The sequence below is a fragment of the Bombus huntii genome, chromosome 8 (genome assembly GCF_024542735.1).
Source record: "Bombus huntii isolate Logan2020A chromosome 8, iyBomHunt1.1, whole genome shotgun sequence".
Taxonomy (NCBI): Eukaryota; Metazoa; Arthropoda; class Insecta; order Hymenoptera; family Apidae; genus Bombus; species Bombus huntii.
The window spans coordinates 1,382,327-1,401,671 of NC_066245.1; the positions used below are offsets into that span (position 1 = coordinate 1,382,327).

General features: G+C 39.5%; 1 protein-coding gene and 1 long non-coding RNA gene across 12 annotated transcripts in view; one reads left to right on the plus strand and one right to left on the minus strand.

Moving 5' to 3' along the window:
* LOC126868759 (uncharacterized) overlaps positions 1–17,394 on the minus strand; it is a 66,452-nt gene extending 49,058 nt beyond the window's left edge. Inside the window, exons 1-2 of one of the 2 annotated variants that reach the window (XR_007690746.1) lie at positions 7,588–17,394; positions 2,513–2,688 (exon numbers count right to left, since the gene is read on the minus strand). This is a non-coding gene — a long non-coding RNA (uncharacterized LOC126868759). Of the gene's footprint in view, positions 1–2,512; positions 2,689–4,547 lie in introns of both variants that reach the window. The other variant, XR_007690747.1, reaches the window with a different exon arrangement.
* LOC126868756 (diacylglycerol lipase-beta-like) overlaps positions 1–19,345 on the plus strand; it is a 136,629-nt gene that overhangs the window by 107,982 nt on the left and 9,302 nt on the right. Inside the window, exons 1-3 of one of the 10 annotated variants that reach the window (XM_050624543.1) lie at positions 18,152–18,298; positions 18,598–18,811; positions 18,923–19,330. The gene's annotated coding sequence lies outside the window, so the exon portion shown is untranslated. Of the gene's footprint in view, positions 1–18,151; positions 18,299–18,321; positions 18,812–18,922; positions 19,331–19,345 lie in introns of those variants that run through there. The other 9 variants (XM_050624544.1, XM_050624545.1, XM_050624547.1 and 6 more) reach the window with 9 other exon arrangements.

Genomic DNA, 19,345 nt, shown 5'->3' on the forward strand with positions numbered 1-19,345 from the left:
TCCAAGTAACGAAATACGAAACAGATCACGAAGGTACGATAATTTTTATCTTTAAAAAATTGAAAACCAAGTTCTCTTGCCTTCCTTCAGGCATTCGTAACGTTCCCCGATGAGTCGTAAAAGCGAAAATCATGCACGTCCTTGCTCGTCTATCCTTTTTCACGATCAGAATCACTCAACGTAAACGGTTCTCCTCGGTGCTCGACGAGTCAAAGAGCAAACGGACTGGTTGCGACGAGTAGTACATACAAGCTATAATCCTACAGCGTGAACTGACCACCGCTAGATTGTGCTGGTCATGGTTGTTTCGACTCTCTTCGTGTTCCCTCTTTTCTCAGAGTGGTCTCTTCTTTCGTGGATCGAAAAAGGATGAAAGAAAGACAGATAGGGAGACAGGGAGGGGTGCAGAGGTCAAGGGAGAGGTTGGGCGACCCGAGAAAAGAGGGAAAACGAGAACGAGGTCCGAGAGGGAAAGTTGCGAGGGTGGGTGATAAATTGATAGTGGACGTGCGCCACGCGCCCTTCCCTAGGCCAACAGACCGACAGACCAGCGGACCGAATGACACCCTCACCCCGATCAACTGCCCCCGACTGTTGATACTTTTCCTCGACTGGAATTAAATGATCATCGCGGTCGTTCAGTCACGTAAGCTATCACTCTGCTTCAGAGTCGGGACATTTGATAGAAAGCATCTAATTCGGTAGGGTCAATCCGTTTCCCTTCGCTTTTATAGCATTACGCTTGTACGGTATAGGATTTTTTTCGCTTGCGTAGATTTAGACACGTTTGCCATTCATATGACTTCACATAGCTTTGTTAAAAGCCACGAGCACGTGACGTCTCGAGATATTCGCAGACTCACAGATACATGGCATACTGTGAGTCGTATTTCCCGCGTGCAATTAAATGTATCGTTACCAAAAGGTATACACATATATACGTACAAGTACAATGATCGCGGGAAGAAGACACGATAAGCGAAGCATATATTTGCTAATTTTCTGATTTCGATGAAAAGAATCCGCCAGGTTCAAGATACGTAATAATAAAATAACAGGAGAAAATACGCAGACTCTTCGTAAACAATGTTTGTAAATCCATGTATACATATAGATATGTATATATGTGACGATGATTTATCCGGTATATAGATCGAACAATGAACGTTTTAAGATCGTTTAGAGGGTGGAAGGTTTTGCTTAATTGATTCTGGGAGGTGATAAAATAATGTAAGACGTGTTACGTGTAAAAGCGACGAAAGCTGAAGTTTCCAGTCAGTGAGAAAGGATGAGGTCGAACGGGTCGAAAGGAGAGAAAGTGGATGGTAAATCCGAAGCCAAGTTTCTGACCTTGTTCGGCTTATTTACATAAAGTATCCTTGAATAGACGTAACGTACATAAAGAAATAATCATGTTTAAATGTGAATGAGAATGCGAAGAAACGCAGTGTAATCGTTGTTGAATATCATCGTGATCGTCAGAACTGCATAAAAACTAAAACGATCGATTATCGTAATCGAATTACCTGTTCTCTTTAACGAATACTGTGAAAAAGTGAAATTTTTCACTCGCTGATCTAGATGTCGATGCGACGCTAAAACTTTAAGTAAAAAGAGAAAAAATGGAATAATTGCAGTTAATTGCTAATAAGTTTGTGCGACGGAAAGATGTTGGAATTTCATCTCGAAATTAAGATTAATAATCTGTGGAAGACGCAATGTTTGTGTTGAAATAATATTATGTGATATTTATTAAACAAAAAATTACAGGAAATATAAGTGAGCGTTGTGGAATGTTGACAGTTGGCTAGTTATTCTCAGACTAACCGACTGAGTGACCCATAGCTCTTGAAAAGGTTTTGAAGTCCACTTTCTATGCAGTAAAGAGTGTGACCTGAGTAGATATCTGTGTGACGTCACGTGCCACGGAACCTTCCAGATGCTTCTCGATACAAAGCGCTATGCCGTGCCCAATGTTCCATCCGTATCCTTACGCTTCTTCCGTCGAATTCTCGGAAGAGCGTGCACGCGCCAGCCACCGCGGTACATCTCACGAACGTACGCTAGTAGGAATATCGCTGGGCAACGAAGGGAAGAATCCGTTCGATCAACCACCTCATCTGTATGCGATTAATATCGTTGTATTCCAACAAAAGAAAATATATCGTTTATATTACAGGAGCGAAGAAAATTGCGAACAGATCTTTCACGTATTTTAGATTAGTTTCGAGTTTATCATATTAAAATAAATTTTTCGTAAATAAAATGAAAATTTTGTGATAGAATCAAATAATACGACATATTCGATACAAACGCGCACTAGAGGAATTATTAATGTTATTGGGTAAATATATAACGACTCGACAAGTTTCAACGACGTATTTCCTTTCTTCTCGTCTTTTCCCAATCTGCCCGCCTGTCTTCCTCTCTCTCTCTATCTCTATCTCTATCTCTTCAAAAGGAACACGGATTAAGAAGGAATAAATACACAGAGGCAAAATATTGAACTCACCCGCTGCCAAGTAGCAACCGTAAGCTGGTCGGAGGAATGTCGGATGCGACCTCCGTTTTAATCAGTACGAATCCGAGTTATTAAAATTCCTGCAGAATTTTCGCGGTTGAATAGAGTGGGTGGCCGAGGAGCGGCGCGAAGGAGCGCGGCCCGGCCGCTGCGAAGGCAGGCAGCGTCTGAAAGAAAAAGAAGTTCATTCATTGCGATAGACGGAAGATATAGAGAGTAGAGTGGAGCCGAGGCTGCGTCGGACAGAATATCGGCAAACTAAAAACGTTAATTTATTCAATGGTAAAGGGGCACGAAGACACGAGAGTACTGCAGCCTAAGAGACGAGCCTGAGAACGAGGAAGAACATAGAGCGAGAAGGAATTCTGGAGGAAGGCTGATTGAGCAAGGACTTTCGGTAGGGTCGAACAGGGGCGAAAAGGGTGGTTTCACCGGAGAGGAACCGATGAGAAGGCGGGAGGGAGGGAGGAGGGTGAAGGGACTTTGGAGTCAAACGAAAGCCTCCGGCAGTTTTTCTACCAGCTCCGTTGGAACTCTTGAGTTTCGCAAGTTTTTTCTTTCTGATTTTTCTAATTAATTATCGGTATTGATTGGTTCTCGATTTGACTGTGGAACGCCTTTGGCTACAGAACGAAGAGATGGAAATGACCGCATAGAATAACCGTAAAAGAGAGGAGAAGCCAAGCGAATTAACTGTCCATAATTTGCCCCGAGTCGTGATTAAAGAGTGGCTTTACACTGAAAGCCGAGCGAAGGATTTTTCGATATCTATTCTTTGCTTTTTCTTCCATACTTTACGAAGAGCTACACCTTTGTGCCAAGTCTTCGGGCTCGTACGATTGTATTTCCGTGTCGTAATTACGATACGCGTAAGTTACGCGCAATGTACACGAATCACGATTACGTAGAATATCGATTCGTAAATATATGACATAGTATAGCGTAAAATAATTTAATATAATCGATCATCGACATAAAAAAGTATAGGAAGGAGAACTTCTTTTCTAACTACGCTAAAATTTGCGATTTGTTTCCCTCGAGTTAAATCAAGAGTTACGTTAACTTCGAACGTAGGAAGGCAAAAGTTGTTTGAAATGCAGTCAGTGCATTGCAAAAAGGAAGATAGATTGCCTCGAATAGTTACCACAGGAAGAAACAAGAATAGAATAATGGTGGGGGAAGAACGAGTTGAGAAATATTACGATTTGGAAAGAAATTGAAGTATTGAAATAAACACAGGTGTATCGTTTTGTGAGAATATCGATCGGGATATATTATCGATAATCGATACAAGCTTGTATGGTTAATAGAGAAATTATTTATTTCCGTGAAATCTTGTTCGGTTAAACTTACATCGTGAGAACATTTGGAAAGTGAGGTGCGCGAGAAAGGGGATAAAAAATGTTTGAAAAATCGAGCTGCAAGCTTTGTACGGAAGAATCGAATCGTACGAGACAAAAGGCGAAGAGAAGAGATTTCGGTGAAAGTAAGCCAACCCGTTCGGTTGGAAAGTAGAACAATTATTTCGACCCTCGAGAAGCCCTGTTTCGTCGTTCGCAGCCCGGGACAATGGCAAATAAAGCAAAATCCAGTGCAGCGCTGTCCGCAGAACCGACGATTAACCATTCACGACTTTTTCCTCAAATCCATCTAGCCACGAGTGCCAGTGGAAGTTTCTCGGAAGGTGGTCAGTACGTTGTAAGACGGAGGATTGATTGCCTCGGAGGTTTCACGATGAAGCGGCGGGAAGAGAGGACGAAGGGGACGGGGGAAGAACCGCGAGCGAAAGCAAGAGAGACAACAACGGAGAGTTAAAGCGGACGAGTGTGGTGCAAGGTGAAGGAGAACGAGAAGGAGATAGGTAAAACGACGAAGGGGTGAGCCAAGGGGTGAACCGTGGGGCTGAGAATGCGGCCAAAGTACGTGAGCGGGGGGATGACTTGTGGTTGTGTGTCGCAAGATAGGGTTGCTATATATAGCGTGTGCTCTGTCCTACGTCCGTCGGTCCGTTCGTTTCTCGTCGTACCGTCCGTTCCTAACCGCTTCTCTCCTATCCTCTTGCTTGAAGGTCCTTTCCAAGACTGCCCTAGGAGAGGATGGACGAGGTGGTCGAGGGTGGCTTGCAGGGATGTTCTTGCACTTCGGACCGTTAGTTGTGTGCACTACCGTGCCGGTGAAATTGTGTGTGAACCCGCACGTGGCTTCACCTACGGTGTCACGGACGCGCGATCGTGTGTGCGAAGAACGAAATACTGGCCGAGGAATTACATACTATCGCACGAGTCTTGCCATTTATTTCGAATAAGAGCGTCAGCGAGGCTCGATCTATCAGGTGGCACGACCGTTCGAACGCCACGCACGACCGTTCCCCAGTGTCAACTATGCGCGTTACGCGTAGAACTAGTACGTAGTTACGCTTGTGCGACTTTGTTTCCATCTGACGAGGCGGTTAAAGGTTCGCGTGTCGACCTATGTAAAGCAGAATTTTAAAGCGTGCCCGTTCCACGATCGAACGATATAGAAGGATTCGAGTTGCTGAAGTTAGTACAATCGATGGTATCGAACGTGTAATCGTGCAACGATTTCGAACGACTTTGGCAACTTTTCTTCGAAATGAAAATAAACCGATCTTATTCTTGGATGTTCGGTCTCGCGCCTTCCACTCCTTTAAAGTGTTTTCCGTAAAGCTTCGCGAACAGCTGTTCTCCCATAGATATCGTTAGCCAAAACGAAAGTTAAAGTCGAGCGTTCGTTACGTAAATTCTTATCTACGGAGCAGCTTCCATTTCGCGTGTAGTCCTTATTGCGACTCTCGTTTTGTCTCCACTCGAACGACTACAGTTTATATTTATAAAGATTGTATTTACGAAGAAAATGTAAGAAAAGCATCGTAGAGGCGTGCGTGCGTTCTGGGAAAATCTGCTAATTAGCCGCGGTCAACGAGGAAGTAAGTAAGAATTTGCAGAAACGGTGCCGGCGACTCGTAGAAAACATTTTGCCGGAACGAACTGTTGGTCGGGACGGGTACGATAGGATGTTCGTACGGGTTCGTAACGAATGGAAGTTCGCTTTATAGGATGACACCCGTTAAATGCCGTAGCTCGCTATAGGAACCATCGGACAAGGCACGTAAGGAACTCGGATATACGTGTACAGGGTCTTTTGCAACGTGTGTGCGCTCGCCCGCACGCATACCATCTTGCGCGAAATCTCACGACAAATACACACATGTGAGAAGCACAATAATTACTATAGGGGTAGTAAGGAGGGCACCCCGCGGGGTAGCTTGGCCAGCAATCGATATATACACACACGCATGGGGGACACGCGTACACATACATAGAGAAACCGGTAGGTGCCAGTGTGAACACACGCGGCAAGCGAGCGCGCACACCGTTACACGGTTTACATAAGTGAAGTTCCTTGGCCACCACCCTCAGTCACCACCTCTTATATACCCCCATCCAGCCAGTGCCACCCTCTCTATCCTCCCACGCTACCCTGGCCCTCTTCCTCCTGCTTTCTGCCCAAGCGTTTCTAATTTGCATTCCCCTCCGTTTGCACTCCTCACCCTTTCTCTCGCTTTCTCCTTCGCTCGTGCCAGCTTCTCTCGCTCCCTCTTTCACTTTCTCTCCTTCGCCTCCTCCTTCTTCTCATCCTACACCTTCGAGCCATCCACCCAACAACCCCGTTGTCCGTCTTGCGAGGTTTCACGCACACGCGTGTCTTTCGTCCGTGTAGCACGCATACGATGGGAAAGAGGAGGGTGAAGGGGCGAGACAAAGAGACCACCCTTAACTTCGGGCCAGGGAGTAAGACGGCCACGGAGTGTGGGTGTAAGGAGGATGAGGATCGGTCCAGGGCTGCTGCAGTTAGGTTAGGGCTGCCTGTACCTTCTTAATACCTTTCGTCGGGCTCGCTTGTATACCTATACGCTTTGGATCTTGATCGTTAAAGGTGCCGGGGCGATCCGTGTCTTATATAACTTCCATGGACACCCTTGATCTGTTCTAATCATATTTTCGTTGGAAAGATGATTTGCCCTTGGGGGAGTGTTCTGATTAGTCCGTGGGAAATGAAGATTGTATCGATAATTCTATCGGATGTATGGTGCGACTCAAGTTTGATTCGTTACGAAAACGGCTATGACGTTGCTCGTCACTTTGTAATTTTCGCAGCTCCGACTAACCAGTCGGCTTTGGGTAACCACCCAAATGGCAAAATCACGAAACAACTTTTCAATTTACAACGACGATCCGTTCCTTTTTTCCAATGTAAATTCTCCTTAATATAAACGTATGGCCGACGCGTTTGGTAACAAAGGTTCCACCGTGGGCTGTTCTACAGCGATTCGACGCTGCTGCCGTTCTTAACCGCAACTTGACATTCACGTTCGCGTAAATTCGAAGCTGATAATTTGGATCAGCGCGAATTCGTTCGATCGCGTCGAGATTACGTACAATGTAATTCGCAATCACGGAAATAACTTCGAGTAGTTGCGCGAGAATCCTAATTGCAGATATTCGTTACCACCGTTCGTATCGTTCGAAAGAAAGATCTTTTTCTATCTTGTCGAACAAACCTATGCACAACGATACAACGATATAATTGATCGTCTTTTTACTCCGGAAGGTTCGATGCATGTCCAGGTTCGCTTAGAAAATTCAGCGAGGAAGAGAAGTATGGAAAATCAACCACGAAGGAGGTCCGTCTCATTAAAGTAATTGATACGCGGTTCACGGCAACATTGACCGAATACGGAGGACCTTCGACGAGAACAATGGTAGGAATGGAGATAAAGAAGGGTCGTGGCGAGCATAATTCCCAAGTATGTTAAGAGATCCGACTGACTGACGTATCAGTCAGGGATGGATGGCAGTAAGGGTTACGAGCATCACTCATCAGTAGCGGCCATATTGCCTGCCGGTACCCCCAACCCTTCGCGAAGAGCGCGAGCCCTGATAATTCCCCGACCCCCTTCACTTTCTATCTCCTTTTCTTCTCTCTCTGTTTCCCACTTCCTCTCGCGTTCGCTCGCCTGCTCACCCTTACTGCCTTAGTCTTACCGGTTTCTTCTCCTTTTCTCCCTTCTTCCACACACACAGCAACGCTTCTTCTTCTTATTTAAACCCCCAGAGCGCGGTGCCCGGGCTGCTTAATGAGAACCTCCACCTCTTCGTACCACCACCACCACCACCACCACCATCACCACCATCACCGCCACCACCACCACCACCACCACCACCGTCGCCGCTGCTGCCGCCTCCACCGCCGCTGCTCACCACTCTTACCACCCCCTCTCACCCCCTGGTCGCCTGCCTGTTCTCCACCACCCTCCCCTTTCAACCAGTAACGCGGGGTTCACCCAACTCCCAACGTCGAGCTATGACCCCTACACGCGGCCAGCTTGCCACACACGCTACACATTTTAGACTTTTAATATCGATTACACGCTAGAGATAAACGCTTCGTGTTGGCAACAACGATGATCACCGCGCTCGTCGGATCTCGTGGATCGGTTTCTTCGAGACGCAGACGAGTATCATCCGTCCAAGACATCCCTCCACGCCGCCGATAAACTAGACGCTTAGACCCGCAGGTGGACACGAAGCGCGATGAAAATTCGAGAGTAATTACGCGTGTCCATACTTTTGATAAAACTAGTTGGTCGTTTTCAGTCGCTGTTAGTTTAGGTTATCGACATGTAGTTTGTATAAAAATTGAAATTCCCCTAATTGGCGATAAAATTTATTTTCGATAAAAGACAGACAGTATTTTTATATTTATTCTGTGTTATAAAATTGTTCGATTTTGTGACTCACGAATGCGATGAAATTTTTTTTAACGATGTTACGCTCTCTGGCTCTTATTTCATTGACAAGAATGCCGATGATCGGAAAGTCGAACAATGGATTAGAAAATTAAATTTTTCGTCGGTTTTTTAATTTGTAACATATTTTTGGAATAAGCGAAATACGAGATTCTGGAAGTAGCGGTGATCAATAGATCACGTTCCTATCCTCTAAAAGGTTTATCCAAATCTAAGTTAATTCGTAGCAAATATCTACAAACTGATGACATATTTGGCATCGTAAGTTACAATAATGGAACACGTGCAATGCACTCACGTGCAGTTGGTCACAATAATATTTCAACACTCCTTGAAATAGGAATGACGTTTTTAAAATTGAACCGAACGAACTTGAGCTTTTATCGAAAAGCGAAAGGGATTAGTTTACTAAATAACGCCTAAGGAAAATTTTGAAGAAATTTGTATCGTATCTGAGTGTATATTGAAAATGTTAACAACACTCTTGTCAGTTATGTATTGTACGTGCTAAAAATTTCATCGAAATCGATTTATACGGCAACGCGCAATTGGCGTCGAAAGATGTAAGAATCTTTGGTCTTTATCGCAGTTATCGGCTAGAAGTGTCGAAGAACACGTATATGATTGACGTAGATCTACAAAACGTGTCGTCCAAATTTTCATTACAGACACGGATAAAAGTAGTTGTAAAAAGAGGCGATCACGAGCAACCGCAACATTTGTCGAAAACTTTTCTTAGGTATCATCTAGCAAACTAATCCTTTTCATTTTTTTATAAAAACTTAAATCGTTTGAAAAAAGGGACATTTCTAACATACTCTTTCTGAAATACTCTTTTGTCAACTAAAGTTCGGAAAGTAACCATGTATCGAAGGTTTTCGTTAATTTGAAATTTATTACGAAAAACAGAAACTGATTTGACAATGGAACGAAGCAAATTTCAACGTTAAATTGAATTGTAATATTGTCAATAGCGACCTGATTACGAAGTACTGCAGGGTGACGCATATTAAAAGAAACACGACGATCGTTGACTTTCGGGTTTCGTGATCGATACGATCCCTTACGGTGCCTTAAATTTGACCTAGGAGGGGTTATTACTGTTTCGTGTGTAGTTAACCAAATCAGAGTTTTAATCTGATTTGTATGTCTTGGTCATTGATTACGTTCAGACGAATTAGGTCACATGTAAATGAAACTCATAAATCTCTTCTTTCCCTTCGCCGACTCTTTTCCTATTGTTTGTAAGCATATTGTCCGAAATTAACAACGAACACGACATAAATCATTTATCTCGAACCGTGACTCGTTAAATGCTAATATCACTAAAAATAGTATACCTATATTATCGCAAATAACCGAAATTTATCTGACTCGTATTTAAGTCAGAAGATAAATTGATTTATCGATATATCGCATGATAATACGTATCTGAACTATCTTGCGTCAACCAAAACAGTCGTGTACGTTCTAACGATATCTTTCGTATATTCTCCTAAGAACACGTAAACTAACTCGGATGGCTCACTGAGATTTTAATTAGATGCGCTTTTTCGCATAACATTTCCTCGATAGTGTTAAATAATTACACTTGTCTCTTGGAAATCGATCGACGAATTGTTTTCCTACTTTTCGCTAACATTCTTTCCTACGAAGCACGAAAAGAAGGAACAAGGGGAATATTAATTGCGAAAACTTTGACAGAGGTCTACAGATGTATGTAAGAGTCACGAGCAATATCTTTCTCTGTCCACCTACTTGCATAGTACAATATATCTAGGACATATTTACGACTGTTTTCTCCGTTGGCAATTGATCAACAGTCTAACGGTTCATTGTATAGCGTACTAACAAATAACTAACGTTTTTCCTTGACACGAGATTTACCTATACATATGCTCGTATACATATACGTAGGAAGATCTTCGCTGTACGAACGTAGACGACAAGGGAGAAACGATACGCGGCAGCAATCGTTGTGTAGCTTCGTAGTATAATTTCGTAAAGGACGTAAATCGATTTAGATGTCAAACGGGTGGGGTGGTAATAGTGTTGCAATTATAGAAATGTACGTGCTCTGATTAAAAATGTCTAAGCCTGTATAACCGCAATTCTGTTTGTTCGTAAAAGAAAAAGATGGTGATTCCGTACGGTTTGTCGTTTTAATTTGAAATTTAGAAACGAATAACTATTACGAACCGATTGATTGATGCCAGTGCGATGCTACTAATGAGATACAAGAGTACGATGGTAATCAAAGAAAATATCGAAACCGGAGATACGTATATGCGTAGGCGATTGTTAGGACGTTGAATGCAACGGTAGAAAAGAAGACGCTGGATCAACGATGACCGATGTAAATATTGTGGAGAAGGCGCGTAACGAATAGATGGACGAATAGCGGATCTATGAATCGATCGAAATATAAAACGAGATTAAAGGAAAGAGGGAAATGTTGGAAAATGTTGTATAGAAGAGAGAAAAATCGCTAACGAGCTGTATCGTTTGATTAAATCAGCTTGCCGAAACTGCAAGGGAAGATGAACACGTGTAGTAGAAGCGAGCCATTTATCGTATTAAAATCTACACAACGACGTCATTTCTGTCTGCATTCTCGTCTAATCGCGGCACCAAGCCATCCCTTCGGCAAGAGCCCTCGGTTTGCATGTATACATACATTCGCAGGCTATTACGGGAACGGCATTTGTATTTCTTTGTGCCGGGAAAAGCGAATAATAGCAGGGACGTGGATTAAGACTGTACGGATAAGATCGTTTCAAGGATCCACTCGAGAGCCAGGACCATTGTCCCGATCGAAACGATCTACTAACCGATCGTCTCCTCCACTCGTCAACCCTCTCTCGTTTCCCTCCCCTGTCACCGTCCCTCCTCCATCCCTTTCTGTCTTTCTGTCCGTCTCTGCCACTCTCTTGCTCTCTCTTGACACCGACTAGCAGCATCGTATCCCTCTGCCTATGGTCTCATCTCAGCCGTGCAGTCACGTCTTCGAGAGAGCAGAACGAAGAAAGACGGAGAGAATCTCAGCTGAGACGAGGAAAGAGAGGCGGCGAAAGTTTAAAGGACAGAAAGAAAGAGAAAAGAAGATAGAGGATAGTGGGCGGGAGTGGCAAGGAGGGAAGAAAGAGGGGAAAGAAGCGAAGAGAGAAAGGAACGTTAAAGGAAATAGCGAAGGTGAAAGAAGGAAAGACGGTACTGCCGGTGGGTCGTTATTTTTGTGCCTGCTTCGTCTTTAATTTCTCCCCTCCTTTTGCGCCACGGCGCGGACGCCGCGCCGCGACGCCGAGCAGAGGAGCTGTGGCTGGTTGGTGTGCGGTTGTCTTAGTTCGTATGCATATCTCAGTGCCTCACATATTGATTCAGGGCGTCATTACGCGTCTTAGCTCGGCCCACTCCCACCATCGCCTAAACCACCCTCCCCCTTCCTCTTCTTCATCCTTCTCTTCATCCTCATCCACCTACTCCGGCAACCTCCACCTTCGCTTCTACCTCCTTCTTCACCTCTAGTCCTCCTGTGGCTCTCCTTCGCCGACACAACCACCCACCTACCCTTGCCCGAACCTTTACCATCCGCGACTCCAAGAATCTTCTTGCGGACCGCTTCTTCCCTCTCTCTCCCTTTCTCTTTCCCTTTCCCTTTCCTTTTCCCGTTCTCTTTCTCTTCCTCTTTCTCCTTCTCTTTCTCTGTCTCTCACTTTCGCACGTAACGACACACAACCTTCCCCATCTCACTCTTCCATTCTTCATCACCTCCCTTCTCCTTTGTATATTTTTTAATCTTCAGCTTTTCCGCGTGCACACGTAATACGCGTGTATACATGTTACCAGTTACCACTTTTTCACACGGACGTGTCTGTGTCGCCTGCTCCCGTGCAATGAAGCGCGTGTACAGTGTACACACGTCCGAGCGTAACACGATGTTACAGGTTGTACGATCGATACTCGGATAGTTTCGATCGAAACTGTAACTGTACGAGCTGAGATCTTCGCCACAGTCTAATACGAAGCGTTATCTTTTAACCATCGTATAGCGTGGTTCCTTAAAATTCACCAAAATTTGAAGCAGATGAAGAAACGTGGAGAAGTTGTACGCGTTTGAATACGCGACGGCAATGACTAGAGATAGAAGAAATTAAGGAATACGAGTTCATTTGTCGTACATTTCGTGCAATACAGATCGGAGCTTTTGTCCTATTTCGAGATCTTTATAATCACTGCGACAGCCACTATGAAAACCTTGAAGCGCATGCACTGACTTTGCCGAAGTAGTTCGAATCGGTAGCTAATCAGACCAGTGACTACGGTCTGACTTCAGATCTACCGCTTAGTTACAGCATCATGGATTCTTTTAAATAACGGGTAGATATTTCTTAATAATAACAACCATGTATTAGATGTAGTAAATAGATGTGAAACGTGTATAAAGTTTCGGATATACGTACATTATTCTAAGATAATATATATATATATATATATTATATACTATAAGACTGAAGGTAACAGCGTTTTTGAAATAGTCGATCGTTGTTTGCCCTGTTATTCGTTTGCCGCGTTAATTTACTCTGTTAATAGCACTATTGGTATCAAAGTTTGTACAAACTATGTTACACATAACACCAATTGTTATATAACGATTGAACTAATCGTTTAAACCGATCAAACAGAGTGTTGTTTCAAATGAAAAATATTAACTTCGTATCACCTCTGAACTCAAAAACAATTTATATAATATATTTAACAATTAGTTAATAAAAGCTATTATTTATGTTAATTAAGTATACCTCGTTACCGATTCTTTACTTGGGAGAATGTTTTCTTCTTGTCTTTTAATCTATTCGTTATTTCGCGATTACGATTATCTGTTTGTTGAAAAGAATTAAAATCGAGCGCCCTCTCACTAATTTTTATATAATATTTACGTATATATTTGTATAACAGAAACTATTTATTTTAGCATTGTACGCATCGCACGTGTTACGATTCAATCGTAATATACCGTTTATATTCTTGATGCCCATGGAGCCATCTATCAGAAGTTCCATTAACAAAAAGCTACTCTAGATGTAATTCGAAAAATGTTTAACCAAGTTCTTTACTTTTGCAAATTATAATTTTTAATAGTAAAAGAAATTTATGTTCAGCAGATCTTTTCGATTAATTTGTATTTTTATAGGCTCGATCTCTATTTCCGCAGTAAATTGTATTGTAATGATTAGTTGTTATAAAAATAAAATATAGTGGGAAACAAAAATGGGACTATAATAACAAAATAAGAATTAGAACCTAAATACGTATATATGTTAAACGTTGCTGCGATTTGCGAATTATCGACTGATGGTAACGTTATCGCCATAGAATAATTATTTAATATAGTGTTATACTTTCTTCTTTTACTTGCGTATCTTAAATTTCTATTAATATATATGTTATGTAGAATCACGAGATACATAATGATAATATTTTGATTTGCAACAACCAAAGTTGACGCTTTCCCGAACGACTATCTTTTAGTTTTTATAAATATTAATCAAATTGTTTAATCGTCGGTCCTTCTATAACCGATAAACTTTGTTTATGTCTGATTTATATAAAGTTAAACATTTGAAATAATGATCTAGGATCATTGAACCAATTACTAATGATTAATCGTTTAATCGATCAATTAATTCATAATTAGGGATTGATCAATTTACTTTGCTCTTTTATTCTTTTAATATAAAACATTCAGTGGAATAATGATATTTAGTTATCAAATAATGCCGACATTGTAATATAAAATTTTATTTTTTATATGTACATCGTTCAATTAATGTAAAAATATTATTGTTTACGTAATTTCTGCATAGAAAGAAGACAATTCTGTTTCTAACATCATTACCGATAGAAATTGGATTAAGAAGCTATTCTTGTTATATGCAATAGACAACATAGATCCATCGATGTAGTTTCAAGCAGACGTTGAAGAATCGCTTCTTTTCACCTATTACTTAGAATAATCAATAGAATATGACAAACATGTATTATTAATATAGACTTTCTGAATACAAAACAAGTTACGCAAGATGATTTAAGACCTTTATACTTAAATGTGCTCTATACGATCCTACTACAGATAGGATGAAGGAGACTTTACGATTTAACGCAGACAAAAATCAAACAAGACAAGACTGCGTGAAAAATATGATATAGCATAAACAACGCACATACATACATACATACGTACAACGTACATGTATACATATAGTAATAGTAATATAATAGTTATATAAAAAGAATTTTTTTTTCATGGAAAAATATAGATTTGTTTGTAAAATTGAGCGAGTCGTTACCGGGTATTACTCAGATTACCGGGAAGCAGGTAGTATTTGAGATCTACAAATAAAGTCGAGGTTACATTACACCTGTACCGATGACCATGTAGAATACTACCAAACAGTTTCGTTGAATAATAATCGAACTCAGTTTTTAAGCTGTCGCGTATATGTTATTTGTCAGTTTTTAATGTCAAAATTATTTTAATTTTGTTGCGTTGTTGATCGTACGTACCGCGTCAAACGGATTGCGACCATTCTAACACTATAGTTTCTTAGCTCGCACTATAAAAGCATGATCTACACGTTACATTCAATTACATTACAACAATTGAATAGTCGATTACTTTCAAGTTCGTTTGTAATTATTTATTTGTAATTAAATATGTTAGGAAGAAATATTGCCGGTACAATGTTATATTTATGTTACGTTACCCATTACAAACACTTTTTCATATATATTGCTTGCATCTATCAGATTATAATTAGTTTCAACAATTGTATCATTTCTCTCCTACATTTAATATCTATTGGTTGATACGAACTTTTCACAACTGGACATATAAATTTGTACTTTTAATGTATTTAGAGACTGTCTTCGTTTTAATTCTGTATTTTGTTTCCTCTACAGTTGTATACTTTTGCTTCCAACGAAAAAGGGTATGTAATTAACTTGAACACATTGAAGTGATTCACAAGAGGTACAACAACGTTGACTCCGAGGTCTACTTTCGTAAAAATTGTGTTGCTTCCTGTAATTAAAGTAACTGTAACGTAGCTTCCTTGTAACTCGTCTATCATAGTTAACGTTATAAAAGCGGTCATTTTTCGTTTCAGAGCGAAATTTAAGAAATACGCGACCTCGTGAAATAGTGACAGAAACCGGGCACGTGCCAATCTTATTCTATTACGACACGATATCATATTAATTGAACAAGGGAATATTATACAAAGAGTATAATAAACATTCTACAAAAAAATTTAACTGGATAAAAGCAAACTTGTATATATTAATAAGATGTTATGCTTTTAAATAACGAGATCATTTTGATAACGAAAACATGTAAAAATTCAAGAGTTCATTTTTATTTCGAAGCGGTGAAATGAAGTTTGTATTCGCAATTATCCAGCGAGATATTTATGACAAGAAAAGGCATATGGCTTTTGTCACAGTGCATTTAAAGGTAGTCCGATAATAAAATATCGTTTTAAAAAATTCAATTTCGACGATATTTTCATTAATTAATTTTGAAAAATTGTCGTGTCCTTATTAAACTTCATTAATAAAACCCGACTAAAATAGTAATAGCAAGGGTAAATCACTACACACACTGTGCGTTGCTGATATAAGATTGCAAAATATAACGATATAATGAGATAATTTACTGAAAAATAAGATGTAGCAATTACATATATCAAATAAATGGTCTTTTTCTTGTGTCGTAAAATATTTTTCTGCTCATATATATATATATATATATATAGGTATTGGATAATTATGTTATTATATATCGTCTAAATTATTTTTTAATCTACACAGGATGATATTTGAAAAATTAATATTAAATAATGTATATCATTTTTCATTTTATTTTTATATGTAACATAGAGCGTAAGCAACGAATTTTATCGATGGTGCATATTGAATCCTACCTATTGAATTCTTATTAGATGTTAATACTGTAATGCATTATTAATGACCGAACTATTGAAAAAACAAATAATTATGCATCTAACATGTGATATCTGTCTGTTACCATTTTGGAGTTAGCTTTTCATTAGCTTCACTACATTGTTTACTTATAGCGCTATATAAAATGGATTCAATAAAATCAAGGCTATTTTATAGTATTACACTCGAGTCAATGTATCTTTCGAAGCAATTTTTTTTCGAACTTCTAGCAGTAGACGGATATTTATTAAAATTCGTAAACAGATATTAACGAAAAATATAAGAATTCATGTTCCTTAATCCGTTAATCTTTTTAGCACAACGTTTTAAAGGACTTGTTCAAATCAATATTACAGGCTATACGTATAAACGTACATAGTAAAATATTAGTAAGAATAGTTAATGAGTGTAATTTATACATGCACGACAATCAGTGTAGTTAAAGCGAAATATGCATATGAGACGGAAAAAAGGGAAAAAATTAAACGACTGGAATATTCATTAATTATTTATACGTATGTGGATGTTATGTAGTCAGACATTGAAAGGAGAATCATCTTTTATGTAGAAAAATGTATAGTTTTGTGGCTTGATTCATATTTTCTTTGTAGGTAGACGATAATATCCTGTTATGGCATAATATTTTTATCTCCGTTTCTATAATTAAACTCTTTATTTTCATGGATAAATGACTAAAAGAATATGTAAATTTTTTAAATTACCTTGTTGAAAGTTGTTTTTATGATACTACGCAAATATATAAATCTCTTACACAAAAAGTTGATTACAGCTTGTATCTTAATTCAATATTTTTTACACTTCTTATAATCAATGTCTTGTACAATAGAAATAATTTACATCCTGAATCCTTGTTTTCTCACATGCTATAGAATAAATTGTATTTTTATTTTGTTAATTTATCTTAGAATATTCATATGTTTTGACGCTTTTTCCTCAGTTCGGAGTTTTCAATAGATAATTTACAAACAAGATAATTACAAGTACCATTTATTTACGTGAATCAATTTACATGAAAATTTCTATAATATTGCTTGTAAGTGGATGCTGGACTTCTGATATATAGGTACGTATATCATATATACGTCTCATATATAGGTATCAATATGTACAGAAAATGTTATATCATATCATTTATTCTTCAACTAGATATAAATTGCTTACTAAAATTAATTATTATTTCTTGCATTATACTTTATTATATTATTCATTCATTCATTCATATTTTCGAAAATATTTTTCTGCATTCTTTTATCACAGAAATGGAAAGAATTCAGAAGAATTTATAGTTTTGGGAAAACATTATAAACTTTTTCTTGCAAAAGCATATCGTATATCACTAAACTAAAGAGTTTTTACGCAAAACCATTTATGCAAAATTTCTGACCTTTCAAAAATACTTTTGCACGACTTCTGTTTTTGGAACTATAAATAAAATAAAAAGTGGTAGATAAAATTAAAGTATTTTAGAAAAGAAACTTTGTTGGTTTCGTTTATCTTCTTTACATGAAAACGCCACAAGGATTTTAAGGCCGCTAGCCTTTCTCGCAAGTAGGACAGTTATGCTTTTAAACGTGTGTAAATCCCGTAGCTGTAGCGAATTCACGTGTAAAGCATAAAAAAGAGAGACAAAGAAAGTACGCTAGAATGTTAAATGTTCTATTTTGTTCTATTAGAATACTAGTTATTTTCGAGAAAAAATATTTTATCCTATTAGGTATGGTATTCAGACTGTTACACTTAACACTGATACAATTAACGCTGTTTCGTGTAACGCTGTTTGAGGCTTCCGGGAAACGGCCGTGTCCAGAAAGGAAAGAATTCCGATGTTTCGATAACAATGCAGTTGAGTTCATCAGGGTGTCGCACCGATACTGATACTGATACTGATAGATATTAATATTAATATCGCAGAAAATTTCATACAGGTAAGAAATAGTAAAAAATTTATCAAACGATATACGATGCACATACGCAGGCACAGAGCGAAGATAAGTTTTATGCTTTGTTCTAAGAACAGTCATGCGTCATCGGAAAAAGAAACATCGTGCCTAATAACGTTACGTTATTATATATTCAATGGAATTGTTCGAAGAAAATGTGTATTTATAAAATATTCCTATACTGGTTACGCCATACTGGTCACGGAAATCAGGACGTAGTAAAACTTTTTCATATTTTATTTATAAAAGTCGAATATAATATAAATTATAAATTCGTTTCACAGTTTTAGTGAAAAATCGAAGTGCTCGGATTGTTGCAAACGCGGGATACTAGGGATATCTACTCCTACCATTACTGTATATCCCCATGAGAAGCAATTGGTTTTTTCGTAAGCGAAGGAACGTGTGATCGAGAGGAACGAAGGGAAAGTTGTGGCCGTGCTGGACAGTCACCGCCAACCAGCTCGTGAGATTCGACGCGGGATGCTACGAAACAAGGTGAGCGGGTTAGGAGTGTATTGTATATGCATTTTGCCGATCCAGTGTCGCGAGCCGATGCAATTTTCTACCAAACGAGCTCGACTCCAGTTCCTTTTAATTCGTCGCTAGCTTCACAGCCAGACGAAAATTCGCTCAAGGCGTCACATTCCTTGCGAACTGACCTCAGCGGCTTTCGACACTATCTCACGTTCCGCGTACGCTGGATACCATTGGATCGACTGGAGCCGCTGGATCGGCGTATCGTGATCGATGGTTAGGTCGTGAACGACTATGGATGTCAGTGCAAGCGAGTCTTATATTTTCCCTCATTAGAAGAAATCAAAAACTCGTCGCGCGAGTAACTAAAACGGTAAATACCGGACTGCATCCTGTACCAGGTTGGTGACGATACTCTCGAATACTGATTGTGCTTGTGGAAAAGTGGCATGTTGTGAATGATCCGAAATTCTACCGAGATACCGAGACGTTTTGTTCGAGAAGCGAATATATCTTGAAATTCAAATTTTTCTCCAAAAGGTGAATATATCTTAA